Raw genomic sequence first — 20,287 nt, forward strand, 5'->3', positions numbered from 1 at the left:
TTAATTTCAGAATATTTAAGTGTCGGAATTACAATGTGATGACAGGATTCATCAGAAGGATTTATTTCTTTGGGCCTGTGGCCTAATGAATTGGAAAATATTTTTCCTATGTCTTCTCCTTCAACTCTAAATTCAAGTGACACATTTTATTAAAAAATGTCATTTTTACATATTAGTGTATGAATTATGGTATTGTACAGATGACAATAATGCCATCTGGGTGAAACATTCTAGTGATCTCTCACATTGATTTTCATTTCACTTAGAAGTGAGAACATGGAATGAAAAAGTACCTACGGAAAGCTTTATGATGTGTGTATGTTATCCAAGTACAGTGTGTAAATGTGCAGGGCTTTTATGTGATGGCTCATATATACATCTGAGCTTGGGGATGTAATTGCATGAACTCGTATTGTACTGTAGGGCAAAGAGAGAAGAGAAGGGAAATAAAATCTCTTCCATTTTCTGTTCAGAGTCATAGCAATAAAATCATACAAAATGGCACAGTTACTGGAAATTGCAAGGTAACTGACCGTGGAGACCTGAGTTAACTTTGCGTAAGTCTTAACCAAAGAATGGTGCTGAAAATGTTTTCCACGTTTCATGCTCAGATACATTTGGGGATTCTGCTATGGGTCATTTTCAGCACACCATGTCAGAATGACATCGCTACAGTGCCTAGACACATTTGCAATTAAAAGATTGTATAAATCGCATGAGTCACTCTCACTGGATAAACACAGTGAGAAGTATCGAGACAAATATGAACTGGAAGTTACCTGATGGAGCTAAACCAATTCTCTTTGCATTAAAAACCCAAAAATGGAAAGGTAGAAAGTAAATCCTTAGAAGAAACAACTCTTGAAAGATATAAACATTTGATTATATCTATATCTACATATACACCTATAATCTGCTTAAACTATATATCTACATCTATATATGTCCGTGTTGCTAGATTTTACTATTTCTGCCCTTAACAAATAATTTAGACAGATATTAAGAATATGACCACTATATAAAAAGGAGATAACTAGGTTAATATCATATTTCACTAGTATTAGTGATATTAGTTTTATTAATAATAGCATCAAATATTAGTGGTTGCCTAAACAATAGTCCTTAAGCAAAGGTTTAGACCATTGGACTTTTATTTGTTCCAACAGTATAATTTATGACTATAAATCAGATAGCCTAGAATGAATTAACTATGTTCCATCCTTGGTCCTACCTTCTTCAAGTATGTTCTACTCCTTCTGGGTGACCTCATTTACTATATCACCTTCAAGTGGCGTATACACACTTTTGACCCCTAATTCTACACCCATCATTTCTTTCTATTCCTGGATTTTCTTCATTGAACACATCTATTGGACACAAATTTTTACCATCTGAAAGCTTATGACCTCAATCTCATCAATAACACTACCCCCACTCTGCCACCTTTTGGTTTTCCCCTAATCTGTTCTTCTTGTAGTATTTATGTAGTTAAGGGCATTCATATTTTCATAGTTGCCAAAATCCCACCCCTCCATCAACCCCCACATCCAATAGTTCATTAAGACCTACCATTCTACCTCCTGAAACTATCAAATACATTCCCTCCTTCTGTCCCCTTGACTGCCTTGATTCAGCAAAATTTTCTAATTTTTTTTTTTACCTAGAATATTGCAACAGACTCTTTGCCTTCCTATTTCTACTTGCTACTATATTAGTCTATACTTCAACTTTCTTCAAATTTTATCTATCCAAAAGACACACCTAATCTTGTCACTTCCTTGCTTAAAGTCCTTTGGTGGAAATCTGTTGCAAATCATTTGCAGTCTATCCACCACCTCCATTTCCAGTGCTCTCACCTCCCTCTCCCTCACAAACACCCTATGCTCCATTCACTCTGAAATGCTTGGACCTTCAGACTTCCTGACATTTACACACACAGATTCCTTTGCTTGGAATTAGTGTGTCTTTTCTTTCCCTTATTCTCTGACAGGTGAATTTCTCCTCCATCCAATTTAAATACTATCCCCTCTGTGCAATCTTCCTAGACTCTTCTACATACAGTTAACCACTCCCTCTCCTGAGTTTTTAATAATGTGTTTATCACACCTATTGATGTATCAATGTTTCTCTCACCTCTCTCTCCCTCTCTCTCTCTCTCTCTCTCTCTCTCTCTCTCTCTCAGCATGTCATCAGATGAAGATTAAAAAAAGCTAAGGGAGGAGTGTAGATAGCACCAGGTAAGAAGAAAGTCCTGCCCTGGCTGGTGTGGTGTGGATCAGTTGGTTGTAGCATCATCCAAACTCCAAAAGTTTGCAGGTTTGATTCCTGGTCAGGGCACGTACCCAGGTTGTGGGTTTGATCCTCAGTCCCCGCATGTGCAGCTTGCCTTCCATAAGCTCCCTGACTGGGTATAGGGCTGCAACCCAGACAAGTGCCCTGACCAGGAATTGAACCGGCAACTCTTCGGTGCACAGGACAACGCTCAACCAACTGAGCCACTCTGGCCCTCCCTTAGCTTTTCAATGCCAATTGTGTTGGTGGCACCATCTTTCATAGGGGTTTATTGATATGTTCCTTTGAGCTGCCCGTTTCTCTACTTACACATACTCAGTGGTCAGTGACTTCTGAAGCGACTTCAGGACATTATTGTTTTTATTCCCCTGTCGCAGCAAAAAGCCCTCTTGAACTTTTTTTCAAGGTGAATACACCCACTCTATCCAGGGACAATCTAACATATTTGCTCTATCCACCGCTCTGTGAATGGTGTAGTTTACCACTGTCCCAGCTTTTGTAAACGAGTCCAGTTTTTATCCTCTCGTATAACCCCAGTCTCTGGGGGCACAGGTTCATCTGTCTGTAACCCCTCAAACTCTGGTCGGGCTGGAGACCTGCCGACATTTGTGCTCAGCAAGTATCCAGCCGGCAGAGAGATACAAATCTTCCCTCTCACAGAGCACCCAACAGCTGCCACAGTACCTTCAGGAACCCTGCTGGATTAAAGATGGAAAAAAAAGGGGAAGAAGCAAAAAGTCACAATGCTTTGTATTCTGCTGGATTGTCTTAAAAATGGCTCCTCCTTTCTACTAAAACCCTACTGTTCTCTTTCAGAGACCACCCTGGTGATTTTGGGTGGTTTAGATATTGTGGAGTGAGCCCTGTGGGGAGTATCTAATCTAGTGCCTCCCTTTGGTGTGCAGAGGTACTTTAAAAAGCCAGTAGGTTAAAGCTGAGGCTTCAGTTAAAACTTCCAGACAGGAGGAAACATTGCATCCCTAACCTATTGCCATGTCCAGGAGCCAGATGCCTGCGACTTGGCTCTTTCTGCACCGCCACTTTGTGACCCACCGGCACAGCAGCTGACTGAAATGGGACTAGACATCATTTGAGGAGTTGGTGTTTGCTCTCACACACCCTTTCTTATTTCTTCCTCCTCCAAACAGCTCAGGGCAGCACTGGAAGAGGATGATTCCTAGTTTCAGGGAAGAAAGAGGCAATTCTGAGCCAGCAAAGTGAAAAGCCACTGCAGGGACTTTCTAGCTAATGGCCAGCTAAGACACTCTTCCACGTTTCCTCACATGCTAAGATGTGCTTGTCATTGCCATTAAATATCCATGCCAGGTGGTTGCTGGGAAAGTCTAGAGAGTGCTAACTGAGGTTTAAAATGCAGAAAAATATAACTATCATGAGTGTTTAGGGGGGGAAAAACAATTGTCCCAACACCAGGTCTCTTGGTCACATTCTTAAGCGTACCTTTTAGCTCAGATACCACAGCATGAATGAATTTGAGCTAAAAAGTAAGCCTAAGAATGTGGAGATGTAGCCCAGCCTTCAATCCCACTGCAGGAGCAACTTGAAGCGTCTCTGGCTGCCTCCCTGACCAGAGTCTGACAATGGAACAAAAGGTGTGATGGACACTACAACTCAGACAAGACAGAAAACGTTTCTAAGTGTCTGGGTTTTACACACAACTTCAACTTTTTGAAATTATCGTTATGGTTTGTTTTTAAATCTTGGCCAACTTTTTGGTCCAACAACCAATATTTATCCCCCAAAAGGGGGTGGGGAGGGTAATTTGAAAAGTTTAACCGACCAAAAAGACAAATAGGCCTTTGGACCTAGTATCTGTCTTACTCATAATATTTGGATGAATTATTTTTAAATTAATAAAAAACACATAGATTATAGTTATTTCATTTCTATCAAAATACTCATGTATCTAAAATCAAAGAAACATTTGTTTGGTGTTTGGTTTTGCCAAGCCCCAAGTATTTACATATGACTGAGAGACACATTTCCTAAACCAAAAGTAATGGGCAGCCATTCTAAAGAGTCTATTCTGGCAATCAGGACTAGAGTCTTGAGGCATGGCTTTTCCATCTCTGAGGAGAACTTAGATCTTCATGTCCATCTTTCAGAAGCAAACCATGCACACACTGGTGAGGAAGCCCAGAGCTTGGTGACTTACCAAGAGCTTTAATTCCCTCCAGTTGGCAAAAACACTGTACTTATGAGCAGCTAAAGTAAACTAAAAAACAAAAACGGTTTTCGCAATCAAATCCAAACACGCAATAAATAAAAATATTCCCCAGAGCTAAGAGCTACAATTTTTGACATGAAATGGGTAGAAGTTTTATTTTATTTTATTATTTTTTAAAAAGGCTTTCAGTTAATATGTTGACTGGTCCATGAAAACTAAAGCATAAAACTGTACCGTAACTTACTGCTCGGGTCTCAATTTCGCTGCTCCTTCAGCCCTCCCTCATCTTGGTCACGCTCTTATCAGATGCTCTTCAAACATACACCATAGTTATAACATTCTACAATATTTTAAACACGGTAGTATAAATATTGACAGATAAGACAAAAATAAAATCTTAAAGGGCGAACATGCTGGGCTTAATGAGGGCAATGACCAAAAAAGAACTATGAAAAGGTGACTATAAATTGTAATGATTTGACTTTAGGATTTTTATTTTCTCACTTTTGCTTGTAGCTAGTAAAATAGAAATATGAATAATCTCAAAGCCTCTGCCTGCCTACCTGATCGCCCCTACCCTCTGCCTTGGCCCCCGCCGGGGTGGCTTCGTCCAGAAGGACGTCCAGAATGATGTCTGGAAGGTTGTTTGGCTGTCCGGTCTAATTAGCATATTACGCTTTTATTATTATAGATTATTGGCAGTTGAATATGACATATCTAGGTGTAAGTTTTTTTGCATTTATGTTGCTTGAGTTCTCTAACGTTTCTTCTTATTTTAGTATTCCTGGTGCATATGTGACACATTATACCATTCATAATTATCCTATAGTTCTTGGATATTCTCTTCTGTCTTTTTAATTTTTTTCCTTTTTGTATTTTTGAAAGTTTCTGTTGATTTCTCTTTAAGATCACTGATGCTTTCCTTGGCTGTGTCTATTCTATTATGTGCCCAACAAAAGCATTTTTTATTTCTGTTACAGTGTATAGTTTTCTAGCACTTCCTTATCATTCATTCTCAGAGTTTAAATCTCTCTATTTATGTATTTTTCATGTGGCCCACTTTTTTCTATCAACGTACTTAGCATATTAATCATAGTTGTTTTAATATCCCAGTTTGACATTTTCAACATGAGTTTGGTTCTGATGCTTTTTCTGTCTCTTGAATCTGTATTTATTTCCTATTAGTATGCCTTGTGATTTCTTGTTGTAAGTTAGACATGACATCCTGGGTGAAATGAACTGAGGTAAACAGTCATTTAGTGTGAGTTTTTATGTTTATCTGGCTGTGAGTTAGGCTGTGTTTATTACTTACTGTAGCTATAGGATGTCAGAGACTAAAATCTCCATTGTCCATTGTTTTCTCTCCCATATTGTTTTTGAGTTTCCCTAGAGACTTTGTAGTAAGGTCTGAGATATGGTGTTCTTTTACTTGTGATCCCTTGATGTGGTGGTAAGGTGTGTGGGGAGGGGAAGAATTCTGTAATCCTATGACTTGGTCTCAGACTTTTATTGAGTCTGTGTCACTGGACTGTGACCTTCACAAGTGCCTTTCCGGTTTTCTTCCCCCTTAGATGAGACAGGAAGTTAGAGAGGGCTGGAGTTAGGTATTCCCCTTGCCCCAGGTCAGTTAATCTCTGGTAAAACCTCAGTGGATTAGGGCCTGTTGAAATAGTTAAGTGCTGAGGGCAGATTTTATTAAGGAAAACAGAACATTCTGGGCATATTTTGAAAAAGCTACTTTCCCCTCTTCCAAACATTTGTTCTCTGATCTTCATTGTTGGAACCTGGTAGGGCTTCTGGAGCTAAAATTAATACTGGAATGGGGGATTCCCTTAAGACTGGTCTCCTCCTTGCAGTTTTTAACTTTCAAGCTTGTCCAATACTCCAGCAATTTGTCAATTGCAGTTTAAGTTTTCTACTCGTATGCTAACCACAGTGGCTCCTAGGCCTCTGCCCAGGTAAACTGCGATTCTCTATATTCATAGTTTATTCTATATGTACATATATTCTTTATATTCTCCAAGTTTGAGGGCAGCAGTTTGTCCCATGATCTTAGTCCTATGATAGATCTAAAAAGAGCTATTGGTTTTCATTTTGTTCAGCTTTTTCTTATTGGGAGAATGGGAGTGGTAACTTCAAGCTTCTTATATACTGGACCAGAAACTAGAAATCTCACGTGTGTTTTGAATATTGTCATTTTGTTTTTGCAAAAATATTTTGTTTTGTTCTTTTGTAAGTGCCGATATTTTCCTCTCTCCATGGAGGCAAAAAAATCTCAGATTTTGCCCTGGCTGGATGGCTCAGTTAATTGGAGTATCGTCCCATACACCAAAAGGTTGTGGGGTTGATCCCCAGTTGGGGTGTGATGGGAGGCAACTGATCAATGTTTCTCTCTCAGATTGATGTTTCCCTCTCTTTCTCTCATTCTCTCTCTCTCTCTCTCTCTCTCTCTCTCTCTCTCTCAAAATCAATAAAAAGCATATCCTCAGTGAGGATAAAAACAAGGTCTAACATTTCTTATTAATGATTTAAAATGTATAATGTAACAAAATAAAGTGCTTGCTCTCACTGAATCATGTTCAGTCCTGCTTTGTCCCATGACTTTCAGGCTAATAGCTTCCACTTAGTCTTACATGTAGACATGCTAATTGTTGCAGGAATTTTGTTTGTGGCTTGATTTTTATGTATTGTTTATCAAAGATTTGAAGGAAGCTTGTGACTAAACTAACATCAAATAGCACAACCTTCTTGGGTCCCAAATGTCTACGCCGGTCAATGACCTCTTGCCCCTCTTGACATAAAAGAAGCCTGGACTCTGTACTTTTTAAAGGCAGATTTGAGGACTTGGGCTCCCCTCCTCTCAGTTGGTGTCTTTTCAACAAACAAATCTTTCTTTACTCCAAACTCTGACATTTTGAGTTTTGGCCTTTTGAAGCATTAGGCACACCAACTTTGGTAACAATAACACTATCAATTTTTAAGTAATGAAAGCTGCTTTCCACTATAAAATGCTAACTAAATAACTTGAGCATTTGATCATTAGTTGAAGTTACTCAATATCTGCCATTGAGAAGCATATATTTTTTGTTTGTTTGTTTGTTTGTTTGTTTTGGTTAATCCTCATCTGAGGATATTTTTCCATTGATTTTTAGCGAGAGTGGAAGAGAGAGGAAAAGTCAGAGCGAAACATTGATGTGAGAGAAACACACTGATTGGTTGCCTCCTTCACAAGTCCTGACCAGGGCCTGGGCCAGGGAGGAGCCTGCAACCAAGGTATGTGCCCCTGACTGGAATCAAACCCAGGACCCTTCAGTCCACAGGCCAAAACTCTATCTACTGAGCCAAGCTGGCTAGGGCCATATATTGTTTTTTATAGAAATTGGAGTTGGTATTCCAAATATAATAACACTAGAGGCCTGGTGCACAAAATTCGTGCACAAGTAGGGTCCCTAGGCCTGGCCAGCGATCAGGGCCGATCTGTAGGGTGACCGGCGGGGTGATTGGGGCCCCCACTTGCACCCACCTTGGCTGGCCTGGCGCCGCTTGCTTGCCAGCCCTGCCCCCCGCTGCCTATGCGGGTCGGGGCCTATGGGCTGGGGGAAGCTCCTGCATTGAGTGTCTGCCCCTGGTGGTCAGTGCACATCATAGCAACCGGTTGTTCCATCGGTTGTTCCACCGGTTGCCCGCCGTTTGGTTGATTTGCATATTAGGGTTTTATATGGATACATGCTTTACACAAATACACTTTACACAATTTGAGTGGTGGTGTTTAGACAGATAGGCTCTGCAATAATCCAGATAAATTGAAATTAGGCTGGTGTGCGAACTACAGATAAGCAATTTTCCTTGATAGATGGATTAGTTTATTCAAATAGGTGGTAATATTTGCAAACAACTTATTTGATTCGTATCTCTAGTGAACTTATGGAGTATTTGAAAAAATTTGAATCTTCACAGTAGAGATGTTTTTGTGATGGTTATCAAATTTTTGTCTTTTTAAAGAAATCTTTATTGTTGAAAGTATCAAATTTTTCTTTGATAAAATAATTTTATACATGTATATGGCTATATATCCTCAACATTTCAAAATTATCCAATTTCAAGTTAGATTATTTTCATCAAGTTTCAAATTATGTAAAGAATGTATTTTTTGGAATATTATAAATATTGTAATTTTAAAACAAAATTACCTTTAAAATTAGCTAATAAAATACTGTGCAATTTGATATCCATTATCAATCCTCTAAAAATAAAGAAAAACAACTCATCTTAAATTTTGAAATTCTACATCTTGCTTTTTTTCTCTTATTTTATATTTTCATTCATTCCCCCATATATTTTATTTTATTATTTAATATATCATTGCAAAAAAGCCTATTATCTTAAATTTTAAAAATATTTTAAAGGTAAAAATATTTTATAATTATAGTTATAATGCATAGTAGAGAAATGATAAAAAAGAGCCCTGACTGGTTTGGCTCAGTGGATAGAGCGTCGGCCTGCGGACTGAAGGGTCCCAGGTTCGATTCCAGTCAAGGGCATGTACCTTGGTTGTGGGAACATCCCTAGTAGGGGGTGTGCAGGAGGCAGCTGATTGATGTTTCTCTCTCATCGATGTTTAACTCTCTATCACTCTCCCTTCCTCTCTGTATTTAATCAATAAAAATATATTTTAAAAAAGATAATATAATCTTGATAATTATGAAATACAAAAAGCAAAATCTTATTGAAATTGCCACTCTTAAGAAAATGGATGAAATTATGGGTTTATGTCTCTCTCTGTGGATAAATAATAGTTATCATTAGAATGTGACAAGGGTACACTAAAGTTTCTATTCCTGTTTTATGTGTGTGTGTATGAGAGAGAGAGAGAGAGAGAGAGAGAAACTTGGTTCACAATAATAGTAATTGGGTATGGAAGAAATTTTGTTGTGTAAATGCCACTTAATTCTTTGAACTCTTTCCAAGTTATAGTGTTAATGATCTAAAATCAATAATTACATTAGATCCTCCTTCAGTTTTGTTGAAAGCAAAGACTTGGAAGCCACCTGAGAAGCATAGGAATTTGATACTCATCATAAGCATAATTAATTTTCTCAATACCCACAGCAATATTTTGCCTCTTACTTAGAGATTAGATATTTGAGTCTCCTTAGAGATTTCTATTCCTGAGGTCAATGCCTAGTAATATTCCAGATGGGCCAGAGCTCTGCCTTTCTTATGCAAAGTGAGAATGGCAATTGTGAAAGGGAGGTGGAAAACAAATTAGGTTGAAGGTTGGCCTTTACCCCAGGTCTATTCTCAGATAGACCAATTTTAGGAAAGACATCATAGAGGAGTTAAGAATGTGGCAATGAATTTCATTGCAAAGTATCGTGCCTGGGCAGCCTTTGGAAAATCTTCACACACCCTCTGCAGTACTGGTCTCTCCCAGTTTTCAAATTTTTGGCTTACTGAGAATAAAGCATTTAGTAGTTACACACACATGCAGAATTCCAAAGATGGATCTAATAACTTCAGTTGCAAAAGTACTTGTAAAGTAAATGCTAGAAAATAAGAGCAAAAAGTATATTAAAGAAAAAAATAACCATTAGAGTTTTTCAAAGAATAAATTAAAAAGAAGAAATATGTTACAAAATATCACAAATTAATAGGTTTGTTTGTTATAAATGTAATGCAATTTTACTACAAATTATAATGGCAACATATTTTAAACTTGACAAAGCATCTGATTATTTTGATCAATTTCCAAAAAGCTTTGGTAAAGTTCATGATTCATTTCTAATTTAAAAACATGAAGTCAACACACACTAATGGATGCTAAAATGAGTGTGTGAAAATTTGAGGAAAATAGGATGTATATTCTCATATTACCTCCCCCAAGTTATTTGTTAGCTAGAGGAAAAGAAAGTTTACAGTGGAAAAAATGTGTCAGAAACTATCTTAATTCTCATGAGCCCTGTGATACCATGTGATATGATGTACAGAGAAGGACACTGAATCAATTGTGTTCTTCTTCCCAAACATTCATAATCTCAATCATGTAAAAATACTAGATAAACTCAAATGGAGCAACATTTGGCAAAAAAAACTGATCAATACTGTTCAGTGATGTCATGGTCAAAAAAGATAGATTGAGAAACTATTATAGATTGCCTAAGATTAATGCAATATAGGATCCTAAATAGGATCATAGAACAACAACAAAGACATTGATTAAAAACCAAACTTAGTGAAATTTGAATAGGGCTTTATTTAGTTGATGGTATTGTACCAATATTAATTTCCTGGTTCTGATAAATGTACTATGTTATGTAACATGCTAACATTGAAGGAAGCTGGGAGAAAGATACATGGACTAGCTAAGATCTGGAAACAGCCTAAGTGCCCATCAGTAGATGAGTAGATAAAAAAAGCCATTGTACATTTACACAATGGAATACTTATGCAACTATAAAAAAAGAAGGAGCCGAAGCTGGTTTGGCTCAGTGGATGGAGCGTCGGCCTGCGGACTGGGGGGTCCCGGGTTCGATTCCGGTCAAGGGCATGTACTTGGGTTGCGGGCACATCCCCAGTGGGAGATGTGCAGGAGGCAGCTGATCGATGTTTCTCTCTCATCGATGTTTCTAGCTCTCTATCTCTCTCCCTTCCTCTCTGTAAGAAAATCAGTGAAATATATTAAAAAAAAAAAAAAAGAAGGATCTCTTACCCTTTGAAACAGCATGGAGGGACCTGGAGAATATTATGCTAAGTGAAATAAGCCAGTCAGAGAAAGACAAGTGTCACATGATCTCATTCATATGTGAAATCTAATGAACAAAATAAACTGATGAAAAAATTAGGTTCAGAGACAGAAACATGGAACAGACTGTTGAATCCCATAGGGAAGGCAGGGGTGGGTGGGAAGCGATTGACCAAAGAACTTATATGCATACTAGAGGCCTGATGCATGAAATTTGTGCAAGAGTAGGCCTTCCTTCCCCCCTCTGCTGGCACTGGCTTCCCTCTGGCACCCGGGATCCCAGCTGGCTTCCCTCCAGCCACGGCAGGCACCCAGGACCTGGGCTTCCCTCTGGCCCTGGCTTCGTCCAGAAGGACGTCCGGAATGATGTCCGAAAGGACGTCCGGTCTAATTAGCATATTACCTTTTTATTATTATAGATGTGAATAACCTATGGACATAAAACAACAGTGTGGTGAAGGCCCTGGGTGGGGGAGGAGGGAGGGAGCAGGCTAGAAGGGGTCAATGGGGTAAAAGGGGATATCTGTAATAGTTGCAACAATAAAGACAAATTTTAAAAAAGATATATGGAAGCTCTACTATTTTTCAACTTTTCTACAAGTCTAAAAGTAGTTAAAAATAAAATTACAAAATAAATGCAGTGCCAGAATCACATACTAGTATATAATCATTTCTTCAGTATGATAGGATGATTTCCTTAACCTGATTTTCAAAAATACTATAGCTATTACCAACCAAAAGCCAATATCATGCTTATGGTGAAATACCAAAGGCATTAAAGTTCAGAAAAGTATGCCTCTCATTGCCATCATTACTCATTATTTTTATAAAAGGTCTGGTCACTGCAAAAGACAAAAAAAATGTCAAAAGAAGTATAATGTTTGGCTGATTTAGTTTGCATCCTATAAAACACAAGTAAATCAACTGAATAGCATTAGAATTAATGATTTTTGAAAGGCAGTGAGTTACAAAGTAAACAAATAAAAATCAATTGTTTTTCTATTTTTTAGTTAAAAATATAATTGAATAAAATAAACTCAATATCAGACAAAATATAAAACACATATCAATAAAATTAATAAAGTACTTACGTGAGAAAAACTGAAAACTCTACTTAGTGACATAAATGTGATTTAATTAAATGAAAACATAACATAATAGGAATACCAGTTATTAAAATATATAGTTTTTCTAAATTTCTTATTTATTTAATGCAATTTCAAGTGAAATTAGAGTCAAAATATATTTGAAACTTGAAAAGTGAATCTAAACTAAGACAATTTTGAGTAACAAAATTAATGAGCAAAGTGGTACATTTTTCATACCAAAATGGAGCATAAAGGTACAATGGCGAAGAGAAAATGAAAAAGACACCATTGGGGAAAAAATAAGTTAGGTATTTTACCTCATATTATACATAAAAATAGGTTCCAGAATGATTATAGAATTAATCTATAGAAGAGATGAAGAAAAAAGTAATATTTGACTGACAAGAGACTGTTTTAAGGAAGAAATAATGAAGACAGTGTCATTTCTGATTGCATGCAATCTATACTTTTTGATATCAAAAGAAAATTAAAAGTAAAAATGAACAATACATGTTACAAAACTGTGAGAAAAATGAATTGTTAAACATCTTCTAAATTAATTAGAACAAAGATGAACTCCTCAATAAAATCAGAGGGTAAGAAAGCATAAATAGTCAATAAATATTGTATATGGAAATTATACAACCAACTAGAAAACTAAGCGATATAAATTGAAATATATAGCAAAAGTCATTTTTCAGCTATTATATTGACAAATTTTTTTTACATTTTAAAAGTGTAAAGAACTTAATGAGATAGGCATTCCCACACACTGTTTAACTTTTCATAGTCTCCTGGAATATGGCAAATCAGTAGCTTTAAAAATGCTTTTTTTCCTGGGGCCTAGTAAATCCAACAACCCTAATGTCTAGCAATAGGGAATGGGTTGAATTCTTTTTATTATCCGTGGAATACTATGTTGTTGTTAGGCATGGCCTCTAGTAGTAGTTCTTAAAATGAGAAAATGGATTGTACATCAAAATTACCTAAAGTAATCTTTAAAAATACACACCTCTTTATACCCACAACTCCTATCCTACTTTTCTGATTTTTCATTTCCTGTACAGGATTTGGGAGTTGGAGTGTTTACATATGTCTCAAGTGAAATCCGATGCAAACTGTTGAGGGCAACATGGTTCTAAAATAATATTCAACACTGTTGGAAATTACTCTCAGTATAATGTGAAATTTAAAATACATATTATTTGCTTGCTATGATTCCTATTTTTGAGTACGTAGAGTATGGTATTATGTGTGTAGTTATATAAAAAAGAGAGCTTTTTATATTTTTTTAGTATTTCCAAGCTTTCTTCATGAACATATCTTAGGAAAAATCACTAAAGGTAATATTGCTTTTTAAAAAAGATTTTTTAAAAGGAGTTACTGTCGTCTCCTTTCCCATCTCTCTTGCTGCCAGAGATACCTATCCACCCTCTACTTGTGCTTACCGAAATATGCCAGGTCCTGGGAGAGCACCTCAAATTTACCCCTAGACAACCATGGCATTATTTCCATGTGAATACTGGAGAAAGAAAGGGAGAGAGAAAAAGTAAAACATTGTGCACCAAGTGAAACGTAGAGTTTAGCTATTATCTAATGAATTTGATCACAGTAGGCAGCCAATCTTGATAATTGTTTTAAAAGATTTTTCCTAAATTTCAGCCCATGGGGGTTGAGTGGAGGTTAGGGTGGATTGCGTAGGACAAAGGTGGTGGTATCAGGGGAGCTAAAACAAAGGGAAAATCTCCCTAGACCTTAGCAACAACAACAAAACTCACATACACACAACAGAAGTCCAAATGATCCTGGGCTCTGCATTCAAAGGAAATAAGAGGACCGAAGACCCGTAAGAACATTTTGGAGTATTTTATCAGTATATTTTAACCCTCTGACTGTTTCTCTATTTTATTTTATGTTCTTTTTTCTTTTTCAACCCTCACCTGAGGATATTTTTCCATTGATTTTTAGAGAGAGTGGAAGAGAGAGGGAAAGACAGAGAGAAATATCAATGTGAGAGAAACACATCAATTGACTCCTACACAAGCCATGACCAGGGCCTGGGCCTGGGAGGAGCCTGCAACTGAGGTACATGCCCTTGACTGGAATCAAACCCTGGACCCTTCAGTCTGCAGGCCAACGCTCTATCCATTGAGCCAAACCAGCTAGGGCCTATTTTATGTTCTCAAAAAGATCCAAGGCATTTCAAAAAAGGTTTGAAATATATATTTATAGTCGAGTGAGATATGCGCATTTTACCAAATGACAAGTGTAACCCTCAGAATGCGACTCTGCTGACTTAGAAAATAAATTAATTCAAAAGATATGAATGCTTTAATTAATTTTCTCCATCACCACTTTGTGGGATAGTTGAAACTTATCTGAATGTTCGGGGAATATACCTGACCTATGCATGTGACAGCCTTAAAATTTAATCTGGGGCCCATTTGAGAATTCAAGGGAGTGTTAGTAACATTTCTACTGGATACAAACCAGAATTGTCATGGGAAAATGCAGAAATCTGCTCACTTCTTTTCTGCTTGAGCACACTAAAGGAACAGTGAAATTGGACTTTTTTAAAGCCAGAAGGTGACACATTTATCTCTAAAGTCAGTAACATGAAAAAGCTGGACAGAAAAAATCACAAAACAATGCCATCAATGAATGTGCGATGGACTAGTTCTCCTGCCGTGTAACAAGCTCAAAACGCCCTCTTAGATAATTAGGGGTAGGCATACAACAGGAAATAAGGCAAAGGTGGTCTCAACTTATACAGAGTTCATGGTCCAGCTGGAGACACAAACAATTATGTTGGGAAAAACAGGCAATAGAGTGTGCAAAGTGATAGCACAGTGTAAGTTAGTGTATTGCTCATAGTTGGGCTCTGGTACTGTTCTAGAACGGAAATACCTTCTCTTGGGGTCATGGTGTTTAAGCTGAAGGTAATGAAGAGTCCATCAACTGAAGGGGAAGGTAGGTAGAGAGAGGATTATTCCAGATAGAAAGTAGATCATCCAAGAATATTCACAGAAGAGGGAATATGGTTCAGTAAGGGACCTGATGGACATCTGACTGGTTTTTTGAATATGAGGTAATAAGTGGCAAAAGCCTGGAAAGACAAGCAAGCATCTAGAAAGAGAAGGGCCTTATACACAGGCTTAGAAGCTTGGACTTTGTCTTGAGGGCTATGAGGGTTTTAAGGAGGGAAGGATACGGTCAGATCTTCCTTTCACTAGGCTCACAGGCTACAGCGTGGGCTATGGACTGTAGAGTGAAGGGAGATATAGGAAGAACAATAATTTCAGAGAGAGAAGATAGTGGTCTATTTGGTAAAATCAGAAATCTGTGGATTATGGAGAAATTTAGGCAGTCGAACTCATCTGCCTTGTCAGACAAATGGCATTGGTAGGGAAGAAGCAGATCAAAGACTCGTAATGAGGGGCTGTCTTCAGCTTGAGTATAATGTGGACGGCATGGCCACAGACTTCTGAAATGTTTCCATCGCTAGGGTCACTACTTGCACCAAATCAATGGTGTCCTAGAGACTCCTAATAGGCTCAAGAGGTCTCATGACATTACCGAACTGAGGTAGTGTAAGATTAATTGATCCATCCATCAATGTGTAGAAGTGAGGGGAATATTAAGCTGTTTGACTTATGCAATTCTAAACAAATGGTTTAAACTGTGCAATCCAGTGACATGTTTACAAGTGGTTTTGATGTCTCAGACTGGTTTTTAAATAATTTTTCCAGACACTAATATCTCTGCCAGAACCATAACAAAATGAATGAGATTAGACAGGCTATAAAAATATATATTTAGTAAGGGGTTTGAGAAAGGGGAGCTAACTTCCTTTCTGTTTATTAAAGTGGGCTAGCTAAAAAGGTATAGTTGGGTAGATAAGCCAAGAAAACCTGATACAGAAGAATCCTAAAATGAAATATTAATGACACGTTTGCCAGCCAGAGGGCATACACATGGTTTGCCCCAAAGTCTCCTGTAAAGCCAGAATTCACCTTCACGGCCTTTTCAAAGGACTTTTAATTCCAAGTTCAACTATTTACTCTCCTGTAATTAGGATGTGTTTCAAAACGATTTGGAGGAAACTCTATTCTAAGGAGTATGAGGCCCAAGAAAGAACAAAATGAAATATTTCTGCAACAGCTATCTTTATAGAGAAGATACCAAGAGTGTCTGCTGACAAATTTGTCTAAGATGGGACTGTGTTCCAAAACCCAATCCTTGGCTGAATGGACAATGCAACCGGAAAGAAGAGGAAGAGGAAGAGAAGGCCAAAGAAGAAAGCTCCATTGAGAAGACGGCCTTGCAGTTTTTACAGAAAATTTAGGATATCAGGAGCATATTCAGACTCAGTCAGGTCGTTTTCAGAACAATTGATTAGAAACCAAAGTCTCCAAAAATCTGTCTCCATTCCCTCTTTTCCTTCATCTGATTCTGCCCCAGGGAGCCCTGCAGTAAGCTGACGCTGAAGGGAACCAGCCTTGCAGAGTCGGAGCCCTTTGATTGTGTGGCCTGGTCCCTGCCCTGTCCCCACTCATATTACAGCCCTGCAGTCTGCATTGTCCAGACAAAGGAGCAGTGGCTCCCCTCTGAAGACTGCCTGGAGCACAGCCACCTCCGTGTTGTCTGCCCCAATCCCCAGCCACCTCCTCTTTCTTCCTTGGGCCCTCCCCTCTGGGTTTCTTGAGCAAAACACTTATGAACCAGCAGTCAGCCCCGCAGTGGACTTAGCAGAGCCTCCAGATCTGGATCACCCAGTTTCCCTCCCCCTTCCACAACCACTGGCCGGCAGATTTCTATTTCCCCTTCTGTGGAGGGTGTGTTCCTGCTCTCCAGAAAGAACCCGGGGGAAGCAAGAGAGAAAGAGCGGCCTTCATTCTTAAGAAGGCTCTTAGATACCTCGTCATATCCTCGTACTTTATTATTATTATTATTATTATTATTACCTTTGGAACTCAGCTATTTTGCATTTCTAAACAAAGGTTTGTTGCGTGGATGAAGTCAGGTAAACTTAATGAGGTTTTAAATGGTGATGCTCTTAGATCTTGGAACTAATAATAAATCAGTTGTGCTTACATGTTAGGCACTGTTCTAAAACTTTGTATCTATTTAAACATTTAATCCTTGGGATGACTCCATGAGATGGTGTATTTTTCTCCTCACATCACAGATAAAGAAATATAGGCAGAGAGGTAAAATGCCTTGCTTGGTGTCAGATCGAAGTTTGAACTCAGACCTTCTGGCCCCAGAGCCTGTTTTTGTAATCATTACTCTGTGGTGTGGATGGGCACATGACTAGAATTTATCAACTGATTGGAAAATAAGTTTTTTCAGTTGATGTTTCCTTTTGCAGTCATTACTTATTGATTTTCTGACAATTCTAAGAATGCCTTTCCTTTTGCCAAGGCTTCCCATTTGAGCTGTAGAAGTTCTACTTACTCACTGAGATTTGGGAAACTGTGAGTGAAGAATGAAGGGCAGGTAGAAGGGAGAGAGGGAATAAACAGAAGCTCTAATGCAATTATCTAGTCAGGGGTCCCAAAGTTGAGTGTGCATCAGAATGACCTGGAGGTCCAGATATAGCATAGATTGCTGACCCCACCCTGAGTTTTTCCTTCAGTGGGTCTGGGGTAGGGCCCAAGAATATGCACTTTTAATAAACACCTAGGTGATACTGATGCTGTTGGTTGGGGGGTCTATAATTTGAGAACCACTAACACAAGAAGTTGCTTGATTTGGCACTCTTAAACCTATACCATGTAGGCCCTAGAAAAAGCTCTGGGCAAATATCCTAGATGCTACTGTTTTTCTTTCTGCCTTTTTGGGGGTTTCAGGTCTTTTTGCACATTTTGAACTGATATCTGTATGAGTTCAAATTCTGATTTGCATGATTCTGAGCCATGATTCTGAGCCATGGCAAGTCAGAGAATTGTATAACCTTGCTCCTTTGTTTTATGTATCTTGGGTTTAAGCAGGGGGACCAAATATTGAAAACAACAACAACAACAATAACAACACACACACACACACACACACACACACACACACACACACACACACAAAATAAACCACTTGTCAACTTGTCTTTTTCCCCATGACTTCAATGCAGAATGCCATAGCAGGAAGGAAATAAAGGGGAGGAAAAAAACATTCAGAGTGTGTGTATAAATCTTTATCATATTTGTTCCTTATTTCACATACCTATGACTGGCCCCTGTGAAGGACCATTTCTAGTCAAACTCAGGGCTTATTGGCTGATGACTATCTACTCTTAACAAAAGATTAATCACTTTGAATTACAGACATTAGAGAGCCTGAAAGGGAAATTATGTCTTTTGACAAATGTCCTACACAAAGGTTTAAACACTGTCTACCAGGGTCATATGTGGGAACCAAATGCTGACCACAGCTCAATGTCTAGGGTGTTCAGGAGCCACTGCTCTCTTCATTCTTGGTCCTGAATTTCCTCTAACTATAGACCTGTGAGCTTACCTGAAGTTCACAGTTTAGATATGGAAGACATTCTTTCAAAGAAAAGTTAGGGGCAATATTGCTCCCCAAGACTAGCAGTAATGATGATGATTGTGGTGGTGGTGATAGTGTCCCATAGAGCTTTGTATGAAAATGTTCTATATAGTGGCTACCATATTGGACAGCACAGCAGAAAAAAAGTTATGATCTAAATGAATGAATCTAGAAAAGTGACATGGCAGATGAGGGGGTTGGGGTTTTCCACTCGGGTACCAACACATTACACAGCTACCAACACATTAGACCACACCTGTGTTGGAGAGAAGTAAGTCAAAATACTCCCAGGCTACATATAAGTATCTGCTGTGTGATCCATGCTTTGCTGGGCACTATTGGAATTCAAAGAAATAAAACAGTGGTTTGTTGCCCTTAAGGCTTTTGTAACTTAAGAAATAATTAAGAGAGAGAGAGAGAGAGAGAGAGAGAGAGAGAGAGAATAGGCACTAAGGCTAAAATAGGCTCCAACCTATAACAGAAGGGAATGAAACAGAGCTTTATTTCAATTTCCATGTTGGTGTACTGTTATGGCAGGGAGGAGGGAAACAAGAATTGAAAGCAGGAAAATTGGAAAAAACAATGTAGGCATGGTAGTCTCCTGTGGTGACAGTGAGCATTCTGGCCTGGCTCTAACAAAATCTATTGGAGATGATGAAAGGGAAAGTCAGGCACATCAGATGGTGTTAATGAATGGAGTCTGAATAATTGATGCTGAAGACCAGGCTCAACATTTGAATTTCCATAGGCAAGAGGGAGCTACTGCAGAGTTTTCAGCCACAAGAAGACAAGATATAAACAGTGGTTTAGAAAGTTTATGAGAAGGTAGTAGTCAGTATAGTCTGAAGATAGGAAGCCTGGAGTCAGAGAAGCAGAGGCCTCTTGCAGTCTCTCCACTCCTGAAGCCAAGAACCTCAGAGCTGGGTCTGGCAAGGACAAAGCAGAAAGAAGAGAGAACTCCCTTTGGCTGCTGCATTTCATACTTCTGACAATTCACTTCTCCTTTGGTCCTTGGCCTCTGTGATGCTTTAGCTTTTGCTTCTTCTCCCCTCCATCTTCTCTCCTCTCCTCTTTGGCCTCCTTTGCTGGGTCCTTTTCTTTGACTCACCATTAATGTAGGTGTTCTCGGAGAATTTTCCCTTGGTCTTCTTTCTCATCCTAACACTCTATTTGCTTCAGCCATAATCTACATACATAAACATGTATCCCGATTGCAGGTCTCCATTCTTGATCTCTATCCAGGTATCCTCTTCTGTATTTCCAACTGCCTGTTGAAAATTCCCACCTGAACATATCACCAACACTTCAAAATTAATGTCTAAAACATTCTACATTATTGCCTAGATTCAAACATACTTCTGCCTCAGATTCCCCTCCTTTTGCTAATGGAAACAAGAACCATCTACACACAGGAGCTCAGAATTGCACAATCTCATC

The sequence above is a fragment of the Myotis lucifugus genome, unplaced genomic scaffold, assembly GCF_000147115.1.
Source record: "Myotis lucifugus unplaced genomic scaffold, Myoluc2.0 scaffold_18, whole genome shotgun sequence".
In the NCBI taxonomy this organism is placed as follows: Eukaryota; Metazoa; Chordata; class Mammalia; order Chiroptera; family Vespertilionidae; genus Myotis; species Myotis lucifugus.